The sequence below is a fragment of the Nuphar pumila genome, chromosome 1 (genome assembly GCF_984573655.1).
Source record: "Nuphar pumila chromosome 1, dmNupPumi1.hap1.1, whole genome shotgun sequence".
Taxonomy (NCBI): domain Eukaryota; kingdom Viridiplantae; phylum Streptophyta; class Magnoliopsida; order Nymphaeales; family Nymphaeaceae; genus Nuphar; species Nuphar pumila.
Window position 1 is genome coordinate 17,295,150 of NC_143249.1, and position 16,187 is coordinate 17,311,336.

General features: G+C 38.0%; 1 pseudogene across 3 annotated transcripts in view; it reads right to left on the reverse strand.

The window, feature by feature from the left end:
• Positions 1-283: 283 nt before the first annotated feature.
• LOC149848172 (protein CLMP1 pseudogene) overlaps positions 284-16,187 on the reverse strand; it is a 43,106-nt pseudogene continuing 27,202 nt past the window's right edge. For 2 of the 3 annotated variants that reach the window (XR_016426015.1, XR_016425994.1), the window contains exon 2: positions 1,328-1,501. The product of XR_016426015.1 is annotated as a protein CLMP1 pseudogene, transcript variant X2 (transcript). Of the gene's footprint in view, positions 345-1,327; positions 1,502-16,187 lie in introns of those variants that run through there. The other variant, XR_016426031.1, reaches the window with a different exon arrangement.

Sequence of the window (16,187 nt, forward strand, 5' to 3'; positions counted from 1 at the left end):
CAGCCATGTTTTTGTAATTTCTGCAAAGGTAGGGATGTTTGTAATTATGTCAAACCTTAGGCAAGTTTTTGTAAATTTTTCTTTATTTTAAAAAGAAGAGGCATGATGCAACCAATGAAAGGGTAAAGGCGTGTACTCAATCACGTTGAATAGAGTGAAATTGCCAGACGGTTAAACAGGCAAATACACGCTGATCAGGATGAATCACATCAAACTGAACCTGGACCTTTCAAATAGTAAGCCTGAAACGAGCTTGTGGAGCATCAAACAATTTATTCTAAAATCGTTCCTTCAGACTGGTGCACTGTGGTCTTCAATTCCCATGTGAACCTTCAGATATAAACCTGCACAGATACAAAGCATCAATCTTATGAAATCAATGCTTTGTATTTGCACAAGAATGACATATATCATAGAAGGAACATGTATCTTCAGAGTTTTAGGTACACCATATTCCCCATGTTACTTAATGCCAACCAACAGGGGCTTCGCTAGTCTGGTAGGAGCAGTTAGTGCACGTCACCTTGTGTTGGGACGTTGCAGGTTCAAAACCCAATGGTATAGTTGTATAACTGGTAGGGGTCTGCCTAACCCCAGCTTGCCTTTTAAAAAAAATGATAATGCCAAATCGAAATTTTCATACAATTTACATTTCAATAAATACAGAGAATCATCTGGCAAGGAACTAGAAGAGATAAGTCAAAATGAGGGCAGCATAAACAGCATTTCATCATTTAATGCTTGCTTAAGCAGGAAATGCATAAAAGAGAAGCATCCAGGGATAAAGGTGGCTTTGTGGCTCATGTTCTAGAGCAATCCGCTAACAGTTCCCAGTTGTGAAGGGAAAGACGAACTACATGGAGAAAGAAACCAAAAACAAAAGGGAAGAAAGGAAGAAAAACAAAAACTCCTTACCAACAAGACAGTCATTCTGTGGATTGAAGTTTCAATATGAACAACAAAGTTTGACACAGCATGCCTACATACCCTAACAACATGCAAGGATGTCAGGGGCACCAAGATACAACGTACTTGCAACTGCCAGAATAAGAAGCAAAAGCCATAAGCAACATGAAGCAAGAAGTGGCAGGGGATGGCATCTAGACTTAGGATGATTGCAATATGGAGAACAACCAAAGCAGTGTCAGGAAATCCTTCAAATTGAAACAAGAATTTCCTACAGAGCGAGGAGCAATAGACAGATGAGATACAAGAACATTTCAACAAATAGAAAGCGTAATTAATAAATTATTGAATAGTTAAATCACTTCAAGTACAAAAAATAGAAAATTGATGCTTCATGAAAAAACATGATTCCTGAAGGAATAATTCTTCACAGGAATGAGAACATGCTTCCACTACGTGACACCAACTTTTGAAAAATGATTTCCTTCAGCTTCAAGCCAAGCTTCCTGCTGTTTGCCAAAAAAAAATCAAGATTCCACTTTGATCTATCAGTGGTAGTCATGATTTGGCCAACAGATGGACGTCTTTAATGCACCTTCAGGAATAGTAAGTCATCAGAATCAGAATCAACCATGATAATAGCCTACTTGCACAAAAATCTTTGTATTGAAGAATACATGATAGTGTACGTTGTTTACTCAAAAGAGTGATGGAATTCAAATTTTTGACTTGGATTTCAAACTTGACTTCCATGATAATTAAATTGGTAGAGTTGATGCTTAATCGAACTCATAGATGGATAAAGGTTTGTGCAACTTGAATCAAATGACAGCAGGCATTTAGCAAATAGCGAGGCAGAAAAGATCCAGAGAACTTATGTAGATTAAACACAAATGTCCAAGCATCCATATACAAATATAAAAAGCAATAATGGCAAAAAAGTACAGGATAAAATTACTAAATAACAGTAGCAAGATAACCTCGTGAAAGACAACATCAATGTTAATTAGTTCAGGAAAAACAAAGCAATTACCACTAAGCAATAAACCCAGTGCAACAACAACAACAACTACGCCTTCATCCCAAAACAATTGGGGTCGGCAATAAACCCAGTGCAACTTATGAGAAATTACAGGACAAGCATGCAGCACTACAAAGCAAGAAAAGTGAAGTCCAATAAGCATAAACAAGCGTTTGGAGAGCAGATTGATCAGCATTTCATCAATTTCATATACCTCAGAATTTCTCAAGACAAGCATATAAGGTGAATGGCATATATTTTATGCTATTCTTGATAACAAGGAATGGATACCCTTAACTAAAGACCACAAAGATGTAAAGACCTTAAAATTGTAGTTATACACTGTATCTGGAAAGTGCGAAGGTCAAGGCACATTAATCTGGTTCTCCCATGTGTACAGTCAAGAAATTAGCCAAAAAGGTTGGGGCGACTTCTAGGAAAAGGTATACAACCTTACAGGCAGCAATATAGTACTTTCACAAATTCTTTTAGATTTTCAGAGTCAGGGACCCTTTTTCTAATTAGAAACTTTTATATCACAAATATCAGTCCTGGTTATATCTCGGCAAGGCAATTTCTCGTGATAATATAGGTTTAGTTGATAAAACATAGGAAAATCTTGGTGTTTAAATTTTTTTAATATAAAAATAGCAGAAATAAGTAAGAAAATAACACATTTAGAGAAATAAAATACATATATAATAAAAGAAATAATTAAAATATATAAAAGGAAGAAAAGAAGCATGAACTAAAACACTTAAAAGTAACTGATAATATTCATGATATTATCACTATAATATCATGTTGTGAGCATAGTGACAAATATCGCGAGATTTACGAAAATCTCGCATTTTTTCATGAATAATACTCTAAAACTTAAAAACGGATTTTTTGGCGAGGTTTACAAAATCTCGCGAGAATAACTTTTGTGACTAAATCTCGCAAAAATATCACGAGATTTTGTAAATCTCCCGATATATCGTCGCATGTTTTGTTTTATTGCTTTGCCCTAAGTTTGTAACTTTGTAAAACTCGATTTTTCGCATATCACCCCTAAGCCCTTCCTCTTCTTGTCTTCTCCATATGCAACCCCTGTAAAAGAAGAAGACGAAGGAAGCAGGGGTTTCAGCCACCGGCTCTCTCTCTTGTCTTCTCCATATGCACAGATCAAGATCATCTTCCTCATCTGTGTTGCTTCTCCCAAGTCCCTTCTTGATCATTTGCATATCGCCACTTTCTCTTCTCAGAATCGTAGCATGCAAAAGGGGATCACTTCAGAGAAAGGGGTTTCAGTCATCAACTCTCTCTCTCTCTCTCTCTCTCTCTCTCTCTCTCTCTCTCTCTCTCTCTCTCTCTCTCTCTCTCTCTCTCTCGTCTTCTCCTTTTTCATTTGCACATGGTGAGCTTCCCTTTCTTTTTCTTTTCCTTCCTCCTCTTATTCCTCCACTTTTTTTCTTAATTTTTTGTTTAACTGTGAGGTAGTGTCGATCCTTTTTGTTTTTCCCTTTTTTCTATAAGAATATTTATAGAAAATCATGGTTGGTAATGTTTAACTTCATCTTTCTTCTCATGATCATTGAGGAACTCTGTTTTTTGGCTAAGAACTCACCTTTCACGTTGTAAGTTACATATTGTTTGTTATTTTAATAATACTTGTTATTTTCTTAGCACTTTTATGACTCGGTTGAAGCCTTTTTGAATTTTGGTGGTGATTAAGCCTGAGTGCAGAAATGCAGTGTTCGTTGCTTATGAATTTGCAGAAAATGTCCTTCCTTTCCTTTGTTTATCTTTCTTTTTCATGTGCTTGGTAACTGTTGAAGTTACCAGATGTTTCTCTATTTTAGAGAGACAAGAGAGTTAACAGAAGAAGAAAAAGAAAAGAGGGAGAGAGAGAGAGAGAGAGAGCACGACACTCATTAACCCTAATCACCTATTTAAATAGGTGATTAGTAAAGAGAAGATTTACAAGTAGGCATACGTAATTGTTCTAAATTACATATGACCACCCCAAATGTATGAATATTGTTTTTAACACTCCCCCTCAAGCTGGAGCATATCTATCTATCATGCTCAGCTTGCTGCAACATCTTGAAAAACCAGCACTTGCAATAGGCTTGGTGAAGACATCTGCAACTTGGTCCTTAGAAGTCACATGACTAGTAGAAATATGCCCCGACTGCACTAAGTCACGTATATAGTGGCAATCAACTTCAATGTGTTTTGTTCTCTTGTGAAAAACTGGATTGTTGGCTATATGGGTGGCTGCTCTATTATCACACATCATCAACATTGGGGATGAAATCATCACTTGTAGATCTCTTAGAATGGACCTAACCTACATCATTTCAAGAGTTGTTTGATCCATAGCTCTATATTCTGATTCAGCACTCGAACGAGTTACCATAGTTTTTTTTTTACTTCTCCAAGTAATTAAGTTTCCTCCTACGAACACGCAAAACCCTGTGGTGGACTTTCTATCATTAATGGCCCCTGCATAATCTGCATCTGAGTACGCAAGTATATCAAGTTTGGAGCTTTGTTTATATAGCAATCCCTTTCCAGGAGAGGATTTCAAATACCTGAGAATCATCGTTGCCTGCCAGTGCACTCGGGTTGGTCTGTCCATGAATTGGCTTATCTTGATCACAGCCAAGGAGATATTTGGCCTTGTTACAATCACATATAAAAGTTTACCAACCAGGGATCTAAAACTACTACTGTCAATTGGTTCTGCTTGTTCATCATACATATGAAGTTTAGGATCCATTGGTATATTGGCTGGTTTGGCACCTAACATCCCTGTTTCCTGCAGTAGGTCAAGTACATACTTTCTCTGTGATAAAACTAACCCCTCATTGTTTCTAGCCACCTCTATGCTCAAGAAGTATCTAAGAGAACCGAGATCTTTTGTGACAAAGTGCTTCTGAAGATGAATTTTTGTGTCTGAGATGTACTTTTCACTGCTCCCTGTAAGAATAATATCATCCACGTACACAACCATAACCACAACACCAGCGGAAGTTTTCTTGAAGGAATGATTTGATGCTGACCTGTTGAAGCCAAATGCAAACATAATTTCAAATAACTTCTGAAACCATGCACGAGGGCTCTATTTTAGGCCATATATGGCCTCCTTTAGTTTGCACACCTTGCTACACTCTCCTTGAACCTTAAACCCGGGAGGTTGCTGTATGTACACAGTTTCAGACAGATCCCCATATAAGAAGGCGTTTTTCACATCTAACTGACATAAACTCTACCTACAATGAACAACTACAGATATGACCAAACGAATAGTCCCAAGACGGGCGACTGGAGAAAAAGTCTCAAAAAAAGTCAACTTCATATGTTTGAGTATACCCTTTAGCCACCAATCGGGTTTTGTATCTTTCAATGGAGCCATCTGAGTTATACTTAATGGTGTAGACACACTTACATCCGACAAAATCTGCATCAGTATGTGGAACAACCAAGTCCCATGTGTCACAGGAGAGCAAGGCATCCATCTCAACGTGCATCGCTTGCTTCCACTTAGGGTCTAACAACGTCTGATGATGATTAAGTGGAACAGATGTGACAGATAAAGCAGCGATAAAATTCTTCATGTGAACCCCAAGCCTTGCTTCAGTAACAAACTTGGAAATAGGATGTAATGTGCATTGTCTTGTACCTTTCTTGAGGGCTATAGGTTTGTCATCCTCAACATTAGACATCTCAATATTTTCAGGCGAACCTACTTCTGAAGAAGGCGGTGATGTAGGATCTGATTCAGGTGGTGATCTGCGAGTGTACACCAACGGAGGATTATGATACCAAGCAGATATGGGAGTCTAAGAATGAGGAATAGTCTGTGAAAACGACTCCAAGGGAAAAGGAGGAACTAAAAGAGGCATGACATCACCTTATTCAACTTGTAGTCTGGATGCAGTAGTAGAAAAATAATGAATAGATTCAAAGAAGGATACATCGGCACTAACATACTCTCGACGGGAGATGGGATCATAACACCGGTATCTTTTTTTATTCTTTGGATATCCAATGAAGACACACTTGATGGCTTGGGCAAATAATTTATCACGGTTAGGTCCAAGTTTATGAACAAAGGAGACACATCCAAACACTTTGGGAGAAATCGGGAAAAGTGGAGGATTAGGATAGAGAATTTGAAAAGGAATTTGATCTTCCAATGATCAAGAAGGCATACGATTAATAATATAGCAAGAAGTGGGAATGGCATCCCCCAGTATGAAGGTGGCATATTTGATTGCAACATAAAAGTGCGAGCAACAATCTAAAAGATGTTTATGTTTCCTCTCAGCGACTCCATTTTGCTGAGATGTATGGGCACAAGTGGTTTGAGGGCGGATGCCACGATTTCGATAAAATTGTAACAATTCATTTGACTTGAACTCAAGAGCATTATCAGTACGGATAATCTTGACAAGAGAATGAAACTGGGTCTTTATTTCAATGACAAAAGACATAAGAATGGAGACAACCTCTGACCTTTCTTTTATTAAGAAAATCCATGACAATCTAGAAAAATCATCAACAATAACTAAGTAATAATGACACTGAGATCTACTAGGAACTCTACTAGGTCCCCATACATCAGCATGCAAAATCTCAAACAATCCTTGACTCGATGGACTCTAACTAGAAGGAAAGGAGCTTCTGTGATGTTTGCCCAATTTACAGGCATCACACTGGAATGAGTCAGACGGAGAAATCTGAGGAATAAGTCTACGAAGCTTTGGCAAAGGAACATGACCAAGACGAAGATGCCACTGATAGGTACTGGAAGATGGCTCGAACACAGAATTCATGGATCCAACTGGCTGATGTATTAGAATCCAGATCGGATATAGATCCAGTAAAGGATCCATACCCATATAGGCCAAGTGTATGTTATGTTATAATGTAATGTTCATTACTAACTAAGGGTAATCCCGTCATTGTAAAAAGGATTTGTAACCTATTTACCCTAATGATGATTAGTGTAGACACACAGAAAAAGAAAAGGAAGTGTGGTTGCCGATTCCAAGTATTCCTCTCTCCTCTCTCTCTCCTCTCTTCTGGTATCTGAAGAACAAGTTGCACATGGTCCAATCCCATGCACAACTTGAGGGAGGGTATTAGAATCCAGATCGGATATAGATCTAGTAAAGGATCCATACCCATATAGGCCAAGTGTATGTTATGTTATAATGTAATGTTCATTACTAACTAAGGGTAATCCCGTCATTGTAAAAAGGATCTGTAACCTATTTACCCTAATGATGATTAGTGTAGACACACAGAAAAAGAAAAGGAAGTGTGGCTGCCGATTCCAAGTATTCCTCTCTCCTCTCTCTCTCCTCTCTTCATGCGCTCCTTCTTCTCGATATTCACAATAACAGGGCACATTTAAGATGATGTAGATAATAGACACCACCACCCTCATGGCCTCCACCAATCATCTTCCCCGTCAGCAAGTCCTGAAAAATACAGCACACAGAATCAAATATCACCCTACAGTTATGCTCCTTAGCAATACGACTGACAGACAGTAAATTTTGAGGAAATGAGGGAGCATGAAGGACATTAGTCAATTGAAGTGTGGGGGATATAGAGATGTTTCCTTAGCCTACAACAGGAGAAGATCTCTCATCCGCAAGTATAACATTGTGAGGTTCAGCAATAGGATATAACTTCGAAAAATTATAGGGAGTCTCACACAGGTGTCTAGAGGCACATGAAACAATAATCCATCTACTACCTTGATAACTCAGGCTATCACCTGTAGAGCATGCAACATCAGCAACAGGCATAAGAGCACTCGAACTAGGAAGTCGGTGAGACAACAATTCATCATACTCTGCACGACTGAGGATAACTGGATCGCTGGAGGAGGTAGTGGGAGTCTCTGCCTTGAGTTTAGCAACTTGAGCCTTGGACACATTTGGTTTAGGCGATGAAAAAGGAGGTCGATCAGTCTTATCACAGCACCTATCTTCAAGATGTCCAAGTTTACCACAATATGTACATTGAAGCCTTCCTCTTCCTCCTATACTGCGATCGCGACCTCCTCGAAAAATCAAGAAAGTACCTCTTCCACAACCTGAGGTGATAGCTAGGGTTGATGCTTGTGATTCTGATTGGGTTTGAGGAAGAGTGATGGCAAGCCTACTCAGACGATTGTAGGCTTCTGCAAGAGTAGGAACATCAGAACTAGTTATCATTTGAACTTTGGCAACAGAAAAATCAGATGATAACCCTGTAAGGAACCGGGCAACCATAGTCTGCTCCTGATGGGTCTTCTGTTTGGTGCAACATAAGGGTCTATGTGCATTTAGCCTCTCAAAGGCAGATTTAACAGAGGCATAGTATTGGGCCAAAGTCTGTTCTCCTTGCTGCAACTGGTAAATTTCTTGCTCAACTTGTAGAATATGACTCACATTGGTTTTATGAGAATACGTATCGCGAAGATTGTCCCACATTTGCTTAGCTGAGGTATAATAAATCAGTCCATCAGCTACATGAGGTTGTACACTATTCATTATCCATGACATCACAATGTCATTGTCTTCATGCCAGGTGACATATTTTTCGGTTCTTTCAGTGGGCTCCAATTCCAACAGGACATGTTTTTTTCGATGACCAGAAACCGACATCATGAAGGTGTGAGACCACCGTGCATAATTAGTATCATCTAACTTAACTGAAGATCCATACGAAAATGGATTCGCAAAGGCTTTATATTCACCAACGACCATTGCTTTTTGGTCATTATCTTGAGCATGTGACTGAGCCATGATAATAAAAATGCTTGCTCACCAAGGACAACAACTAGACAAAAAAAAATCCAACCCAGATATTTTTGCGCAACAAAGAGACTCCTGCACAGTTTGCTTCTAGATCTGAATAGCGATCAGATCATCTCTATAACCACAGAATATCAAAAAAATTTAAGGAAAGACTATCAACTTAACAAATGGAATGTTCAGCAAGACTACCAACTTCAAGGCTGAAATCCTTACCATGTAATTTCCACGATAATGATCTGATCGCAGACATTTAACAACGATCAAAAATAAAAAAAATTCAAGACGACACCACTCAGATCTGAACCGAGATCTCTCTTTATTTCAGATCCAATCGCAATCTTCAGATCTGCGTGCTTCTCCTTATGTGTCACAATGATCAGACGCGATCTGGAAAAAAAAATTAATCCACGAGTAGATCACGATGATCAGCGTGTGTCTTCTTATGCATCACAATGACCAGACACGATCTGATTTTTCTTGGTCCACGAGCAAATCACGATCCACGACACCCACTTCTACTTCACCCTTCACGACTAGCAGCAGCCTGGTCACGATCCACGATCACCCACTTTTTCACCCTTCACGACCAACAGCAACGTCATCCACGAGCAACAGCAACAGCAGCGTCATCCCAGAAGGGAGACCCGCTCTGATACCATGTTGAAGTTACCTGATGTTTCTCTATTTTAGAGAGACAAGAGAGTTAACAGAAGAAGAAAAAGGAGAGAGAGAGAGCATGACACTCATTAACCCTAATCACCTATTTAAATAGGTGATTTAGTAAAGAGAAGATTTACAAGTAGGCATACGTAATTGTTCTAAATTACGTATGACCACCCCAAATTTATGAATATTGCTTTTAACAATAACTATGAATAGCTTCCAAATTTCAAGGTATTGTAGATGACCTATTTTAACTTGTCGCAATAAGAGATTTAAATTTAATTTGGAAATATATCTAACTTTTGAAATGGTAAATTTTTTGGAGTTTTGTAAAATCTTTTTAAAATTCTCTATTCCTTCTATTTTAAAAGATGTACCATCGGCTGTAAAAACATTTGATATACTGGAGTTGGTATGACATTCATATAAATTTTTACTATTAAGGGTCATATGAAAGGAAACACCAGAATCAAGAAGCCAAGGAGTTTTACTGAGATCGGAAAAGCATGAAACTACTGCTCCAGTTGAGGCAAAGAAAAAAAAGAACAAGACAATAGATGAGAAATAAGAAAGTAGCAGTATGAGCACACCACCACGAATTCACGAGCACTTGAATCATCAAGAAATTCTTTCTTTCCCCCATGAGCACAGAAAATAAGGCAATACGCAATCCTCAAGAGTCAAAAGTGAATCTTGCTCTGATATCATGTAAAGAAAACAGAAGCCATCAACAAGATCCACCACAATGCTAAAGTGAACACACCAAAAGCCACAAATGGGCTCACTCACAAAACACACCAAAAGCCACAAATAGGCTCACTCACAAAACACACCAAAAGCCACAAATGGGCTTACTCACAAAACACACATAAGGGGCAAGACAAAAAGCTAAATAAATAATATTTTATTGATATCCTTCATGCAAGAAGCATACAAGATGTGGGAGCTTTGCCCCATATTTATACACAAAGGAGGACTCCATAGATAGTCGTTCGAGTCCCAATGCCTCAAAATAGAGCCATTGGGACCCCACCGACTCTTATGGTGTTGACTAGTCAACATGTGTTGACTAATTCAATTACAAAAGCAAAAGGAAAAAGAAAAAAAAGAAAAATATATTTATATAAATAAATATTTATAATAATATATGTATAAATAAATGTATATATTTACAATTTTTAACATATCCCACATAGTAGGTTTGTAACATATGATACTTTGATACCAAATTACATAGCATGCATAATAGCCTTACATTCCTACTATGAACCATCATACTATAATGAAGCTAAAAATCTTTTACATTGGGTTGAAGCAATAAACGTAGAATTAGATGCTCTCAAAAAGGCTAAAACATGGGGAAAAACTTCATTACCTTTAGGAATGAAAGTTATAGGATGGAGATGGGTTTTAAGGTTAAAACTAACCCTAGAAAGATATAAAACTAAGTTAGTCACTAAATGATATTCTTAGGAATATGAAATTAGTTATGAAAAAACCCTTGCACCAGGAGCTAGGATGACCAGCGTTAGGACCCTTCAAGTATTTTTATTTCTCCTTTTTCAACCATCGTAATTTTTTGTTCGGGTTCGGGTATTGAACCTTGCACATATCCCCAAAGCCCCTTTTCTTTGATATGAGCTTCCATGTTTCCAGCCCAAACATGATAGTTTGAGCCATTGAGTTTAAACCCAAGGGAGGAGTGAGTCTTTTTCGCCCATTAGAGGAGAGAAGGTGAATAAAGATACGTACCACAATGGAAATCTAGATCTTACTTGATGAAGAAACCTTCTAAAATATTGAACGAAGGAATGGATTCACGCCAATCTCCAAAAGCTTGAAGGCACGTTTTTCAAGGCACCCAAGAATGTGAAGAACCACACGATCTTCCTTCTTCAAACCTTGCTCTGATAACATGTAAAAGTGTCTTCAAAGAGACACTATAATCAAAACCCAAAGTCTTGATAAAAAGTGTGTGCACAAGAACACAATAAGAACACTTAGAACACTCGTAAACGAAGGCACAACCCACAATGGCTCACAAATGCACCAAGGCATAAAAAGAATAAGAAAAAATCTTATTAGGAATACTTGGGTTTTGCCTCAAAGCCTTCAAAATACACAAGGGGAGAACCCCTTTATAAAGAAGTGGAGGCCTTAGAGGGGCTCCACTTCTAGTCGTCCAACGGTCACAAATGTGACCATTGGAGGGGCCCAACGACTAGAAGGTGGCCCCCCCAAGGTACACGAAAACCTAAAACTAAAAAGAAAAAGATAAAAAAAAAATAATAAAAAAGAAATTAATTACAACATATTCAATAAAGTGAATATGCGCAAAAAGACTAAAATAGCCCTACGACTATTACAAGAAATCAATACATATATATTTTATATATACGTAGGTAGATACATGTACATATATATGTGCATGTATCTTCCTATATATATAAAATATATATAGGATTACAAACTATCGTAATCCTATTGTTTTGATACCTAATGAGTGGAGGAAGAGTACTTTGGTGCCTCTATATAAGAATAAGGGTGATATACAAGATTGGACAAACTATCGTGGTATAAAACTCATGAGTCATACTATGAAACTTTGGGAGAGGGTGATTGAGTCTAGGTTGAGGAAGGTTGTCATGATATCGAAGAATTAATTTGGTTTTATGCCTGGAAGATCCACTATGAAAGTTATACATCTTCTTAGACAACTTATTGAGAGAAATAGAGAGAGGAACAAAGATTTGCATATGGTTTTTATTGATTTGGAGAAGGCATACGATAGAGTACCTACGGACGTTCTCTGATGGACAATGATGAAGAAAGGTGTTTCTCTCAAGTACATTAGTATAATTAAGTATATGTATGAAGGAGTAGTAACCAATGTCCGCACTTGTGGAGGGGTGACAACCAATTTTCCTATAACGGTTGGGTTACATCAAGGATCTGCTTTAAGCCCTTTCCTATTTGCTATAGTGATGGATGAGCTTACGAGATCAATTCAAGAAAATGCGTCGTGGTGTATGTTGTTTGCTGATGATATTGTTTTGATTGATGAGTCTAGAGCTAGGGTTAATGCTAAGTTAGAATTATGGAGACAGACATTGGAAGCAAGAGGTTTTAAGTTGAGTAAGAGCAAGACAGAATATATGGAATGTCGGTTTAGTAAGCAACGAAGTAGTGATGAGAGTGTAGTAAAACTTGGTGAGCAAGAAATACCGGTGCATGATTGTTTCAAATATTTGGGATCTATCATTCAAAAGTATGGAGAAATTGATGGAGATGTAAATCATAGGACAAAGGTTGGGTGGGTGAAATGAAAAAGTGCAACTGGAGTGTTGTGCGATCGTAGAATGCCATTGCGGTTGAAGGGAAAGTTTTATAGGACGACTATTAGGCCCGCTTTATTATATGGTACGGAATGTTGGGCTGCCAAGAGACATCATATTAAAAAAAATGAGTGTAGTTGAGATGTGTATGCTTAGATGGATGTGTGGAAATACAATAAAAGATAAGATTCGGAATGAGGAGATACGTAAGAAGGTAGGCGTTGCACCCATTAAAAATAAGATGAGAGAGAATCGTTTACGGTGGTTTGGACATATTCGGCGAAGGCCTAATGATGCTCCAGTTAGAAGGATGGAGAAATGAGAAAATATATTAGTTAAAAGAGGTCGGGGTAGGCCTAGGAAGACTTGGATGGAGATGATAGGAAAGGATATGAAGGCTTTGAACCTCACCGAGGACATGGCATTGGATAGAAATGATTGGAGGAGAAGGATTCATGTGGAAGACCCAGAATGATTTTCTTTGTTGGTTCATATCCCAATTGTTTTGGGATGAAGGCGTAGTTGTTGTTGTATAGGATTACAAAGATTTGGCATTACAATTTAACAATTATGTCATAAATGAATATCTGAGAAGAACAATTATGTTGTCGTATGTCACATCAAAGTAACAGCTTGCAGATTTTTTCACCAAAGCTCTCCCTACACCTCATTTTTTTTTCTCCTTAACAAACTTTTGGTTATTTCACTGTAAGTTTGAGGGGACTTCCAAAAATGACTCAAAAAAAGGGTGTCACGATCTGAGGTGATCGTGTGAGGCAATCCATGAAAACGGGCCACGTCCTTGAAGTAGTATGAGACCAACGAGGCATCGGTGGTCCGTTTAGACGGGACAAAGATAGACATCTTGGAAAATCTGTCAACTACCACTAGGATGGAATCAAAACGACGCGATGTTCGAGGAAGACCCACAATAAAATCCATGGACACATGCTCCCAAGGCCGCTCAGGAATTGGCAATGGAGTGTACAGACCACTATTTTGACAACGACCCTTGGACACTTGACAACTTTGAACATACTTGACAACATCTTTGCGCATTTTGGGCCAAAAGTATCGTTCATTCAACAGTGTGAACGTCTTATCATGTCCAAAATGCCCAGCTAATCCTCCTTCATGCAATTCAGAAATCAATTTTAGTCTAAGGGAGAAAGCAGGCACACACAACTTATTACCTCGAAAAAGGTAGTCGTTATGGATAATAAAACCTGAGTCAGTTGTGCCATCAGGGGAGATGCACTTTTCCCAGACCTGCTGGAAATGCAGGTCTGTAGGGTACAACTCCTTGCACTGCTCGAACCCAATGACTTGTACTGACATAGTCATCAGAAGGCTATTCTTCCTACTAAGAGTGTCAGCCACCTTGTTCAGAGTACCAGACTGATGGCGAATCGTAAATGTGTACTCTTGCAAGAAGCTAACCCACGACGAGCACTTAGCTTCTTCTGACTATTCAGGTACTTCAATGCCTCATGATCCGTGTACAAGACAAACTCCTTATAGATGAGATAATGCCTCCAATAACGTAAACATCATAAGTGGAATACTGACACTTGACTTGAGTCAGCTTCTCACTAAAGAAAGCAACAGGTCGGTGGTTCTGACTCAAGACGGCACCAATCCCCACTTTTGAGGCATCGCACTCAACCTCAAAGACAACATTGAAATCAGGAAGAGCTAAGACAGGGGCACTAGTCATTATTTCTTTGATGAAAGTAAAGGCTCTTCCCGCGGCAAGCGTCCAATGAAAACTAGTACCTTTTAGGTATTCAGTAATAGGGGCCATGAGGGTACTGAAATTTTGCACAAAACGACGGTAGAAAGTGGCTAACCCGTGGAAACTACGGATCTCTCTGATAGTCTTCGGGGTAGGCCAATCTACGACCGCACAGATCTTTGCAGGATCTGCCTTAATTCCATCGGAAGACACTATGAAGCCCAGAAATACGACACTGGACGTCATGAACTCGCACTTTTTTGCATTGACATATAGTTTTTCTCTCCTCAAAATTTCTAAGACCTGACGTAGGTGACTCAAATGATCAGACAAAGACGAACTATAAATTAAAATATCATCAAAATAGACAACGACAAACTTCCCTATACATGGACGCAACACTTGGGTCATCATGTTGATAAACATACTTGGGGCATTAGATAACCCAAATGGCATGACTAACCACTCATAGAGCCCATCACGTGTTTTGAATGCCGTTTTCCACTCATCCCCCTCCCGTATACGAATCTGGTGATACCCGCTTTTTAAATCGATTTTGGAGAAAATGGTGTTAAAATGTATCATTCAACCTATGTAATCTTATATATATTTTATATATATAAAGGATAATACATATTCATATATGGTATATATGCATATGTATTATCCTAATTATATATATAAAATATATTTTTTTCTATTTATAGGCATAGGGGTAGTTTAGTCATTTCACAGTTTTACGCATATTCCATTTGGAATATGTTTGTAATTTTTACTTTTATTTTTCTTTTTTTCTTTTTCTCTTTTTTAGTGGTTTGCGCCACCTAGGGAGGCTCCCCAAAGAGTCGTTGGGGGCTCCCAACGACTCCTTTGGGAGCCCTCTAAGTGGCTCCTCTCTTGTATTATAAATAGGGGTGTTCCCCTTGTAATTCCTTCACTCCTTGGAGGAGCTTATGCTCCATTGTATAGGGTTTTTACCCTCTTCTTCCTATTTCTTCAACAATATTCAACTTATGACTTTAAGTCATATTTATCCCTTTTATGGGTTTATGTATTAGCACTTGATGTGCTTGTGTTGTTCCTTTAAGTGGGTATATTCGCACTTAATGTGCATGTGTATGGGTTCATTATCGAACCTAAAATATTCAAAGTCACTTTCTAACATGGTATCAGAGCAAGATTGAGATCGAGTTGCTCTTTGGTGCATTGGGAAGCGTGATATTCAAGAAAGTTTTAAAGAAAAGTGGTGAAGTATTCATTTCTCTCTCTTCTCTAAAAAGTTATTCAGTATGCATTCTATTTCTTTAAGTATTGTATGAAGAATTTAATATGTTCTTTTTTTTATGTGTACTCTTTGTCATTATGTCTTTTTATAAAAATTTGAGTTACTTGATACTTTATTGAATCTTTTTCGTATACATACTTTTTCGTATGTTTTTCTTTGAAAAATTTTAAAATGATAACTTGTTTGGCGAAAAATTAGATATATGATTGCTCAAAACTTAATGGGTCGGTAAAGAATTATGACCATTGGAGCCTTGAATTTATATTTTAAACCTATCTTTGTTTATAAGAACACCTTTTATATATGGTGAGTCTTTAAAGAAAGGTATGTTAAGATTAAAATGTTTGTGAGATGTAGTTTTTCGAAAAATGCTTGGCATATATGAAAAAATCCTTAATAAGTTTTGATTCACTTACCTAATGTGTCATTTTTATAT